Source organism: Sinocyclocheilus anshuiensis, unplaced genomic scaffold (assembly GCF_001515605.1).
Source record: "Sinocyclocheilus anshuiensis isolate Anshui unplaced genomic scaffold, SAMN03320099.WGS_v1.1 scaffold333, whole genome shotgun sequence".
Lineage (NCBI taxonomy): Eukaryota > Metazoa > Chordata > Actinopteri > Cypriniformes > Cyprinidae > Sinocyclocheilus > Sinocyclocheilus anshuiensis.
This window is the reverse complement of record NW_015539871.1, coordinates 301,048-303,679: the sequence shown is the minus strand read 5'-3', so window position 1 is coordinate 303,679 and position 2,632 is coordinate 301,048. Positions and strand designations below refer to the sequence as shown.

The 2,632-nt window shown below is 32.1% G+C and overlaps 1 pseudogene; it reads left to right on the top strand.

Moving 5' to 3' along the window:
* LOC107685220 (elongation factor-like GTPase 1) overlaps positions 1-2,632 on the top strand; it is a 134,481-nt pseudogene that overhangs the window by 27,510 nt on the left and 104,339 nt on the right.

Genomic DNA, 2,632 nt, shown 5'->3' with positions numbered 1-2,632 from the left:
TTAAAAACGATTTAAGTGCAGGAACGGAAAGAACTTGCGCCCTGTTTGCGTGCAGCGCACACGAAGCGCAAGCGCGAGCACAGAGAACAGAGGTCACGGTACAGGTTCCCAGTTTGTGTCCGTTCTCGAACCGTTCCGTGTATTTCCACTGTAGAAAAGGTTGTTCCGGGCCGAAACTGACTTCTTTCATATTTGTCGACCAATATGCAGAAAACTACGTCAGTATATCATCATAAACACAGCCGTTTTTGTCTTATGTGAACGTAAACAGATGAGAAAGAAAACACACATGTACAGTATTTTTAGATCTGCGTGCGTTCGTTGTTAAAGAGACAGCAGCCTAATAAACGCGCTGCCTGTCATTAATGTTAATCAAAGAACAAAAGAAAATCATTCACTGATCTTGACTGAATATATTTAATAACTTTAATTGATTAATCTATATTTTATTTATGAAAAGAAAACTATGCAGTATTTTTAAACTTTTAATTACAGTTTCTGTACCTGAAATTTTGTTCAGTTGTATTTATTTATGATATTGCTAATTGATTTGTTTGTTCCTATCTTATTACTGACTGTTTACTTGTCTTTAACACTTTAATATTTGGAATTTATATTAATCTAGTTGTTTTTGTTGTGGTATTTTTTTTAAAGCATAGGCAAAATTCCTCTTGCAGTGTTCTGTAGGCTGCTGATTTTTGCTCGTGTTATTCAGCTGGAACAGAATGCTTTGTAAAAACACAGAATAAATGTTTGACATCTAAATGTTTGACTTCATTTTTTTATATTGGATTTTTTATCTTATTGGAATTGAAACTAGGAATCGATAAGAATTGGAATCGGAATCGATAAAATTCAAACGATACCCAACCCTAATGCTCACCAAGGCTGCATATATTTGATGAAAAATACAGTAAAACAAGAATATTGTAGACTTTAATCTTCATGGTCACTTTTGATCAGTTTAATGCATCCCTACTGTAAAAAATATTCTTACTGGCGCCAAATGTATGCATTCCCTTATTTGACAGGATAGTGGAGATGTGACAGGAAAGTACAGGGAGAGACGGGATTAATGTACAGAAATTAATAAATCCTAGGATCAAACGTAGTAAATTGATAAATCAGTATTTGCTTAAACAGAGTCAGTTTGGATTCTTTGCTTACTTTAAATGAGTCATGAGTCATGGGAGCAGGATTTACTTGGTCTTTTTAAATTAAAAGAAGATCTGACTTCTGTCCATATTCCCCAGTGCATTGAACTCTACTGAGCGAAGCTTCAAGTTAGTGTTAATGCTGACTATGTTGTACGCAGGTCAAGTGTGGTGGTAACACCATGCTCAAAGATCAGAGTATTTCAACTTTGACCCCGTCTGACCTCTCGAAGTGCAGACTGGCAATTCACATTGTTATCATTACGTAGGTGGTGCCGGTGTGAAAATCAAAGCAGAATCGAAGAGAAACTGTATAAATTTGTACTGTGATTTTTTTATGCCTTAATTATATTATAATTTTGACTTTTTAATCTCATATCTGCTTTTTGTCTTAAGTTCAACTAATAATGGACGTTTTATTCTAAAATGTTTACTTTGTGTCATAATTTTGATTTTGCCATAATGACTTTTAATCTCATAAGTATTAGTATGATCATATAGTATAGTTTTGGTACATTTGGATTTTATGTGATAATTATGGATTTTTATCTCACATCTTTGACTTTTTAATTTTTTTTATCTCATAATTGTGATATTTTTTCAATTTCACATTTTTGTGTCATAATTATGATTATGAATTATGTTGTAAAATGCTGTAAAAGTAAAATGTTTACTTTTTGTATGATAATTGTGACTTTTTGTCAGTTTCTACTTTTTACATTTATTTTTGTGTCATAATTATGATTATGAATTATGTTGTAAAATGCTGTAAAAGTAAAATGTTTACTTTTTGTATTATAATTGTGACTTTTTGTCAGTTTCTACTTTTTACATGTTTTAATTAATTTTTATCTCATAATATCTACTTTTATGGCACAAGTACAACTTTTGTCATTATTATTAATATGCCCTTTAATCGAAGATGTTTACTTTTTATGTCATAATTGTGACTTTTTTCCCGCATATTTTCTACTTTTTATCTCATGAATTTTTGGTCCTAATTTAGAATTTTTATGTCATAATTATGACTTTTTCCCCGCATATTTTCTACTTTTTATCTCATGAATTTTTGGTCCTAATTGAGACTTTTTATGTCATTATCATAATTTTTTATGTCATTATTTGGCCCACTCTGATGAACGACAGTGTGTTCTGAACTATGCTGTTAGGGCTGGGTAAAAAATATCGATATCTCGATATTAATCGATTCTCGTTTTTACGGAACAATATCGATTCTTAAATCCCAATAATCGATTAGTCTAGCCTGTTTTCAGATAATGGACTGAACATTGAAGGGCACCTCCCATCCAATAAATCGCAATAAGCAATGTGCTTTGGTACTTTTAATATGAAACAAAGTCTCAGATTTCAAATTCTGTTCATTGTATTGCAGTGTTTAAATAATAAATGCCGTTTTGGTGCTGTTTAATGTGGAGTGACAGATCGCTGTAGCGCCTCAGTTCAACAGACGCGGCAGC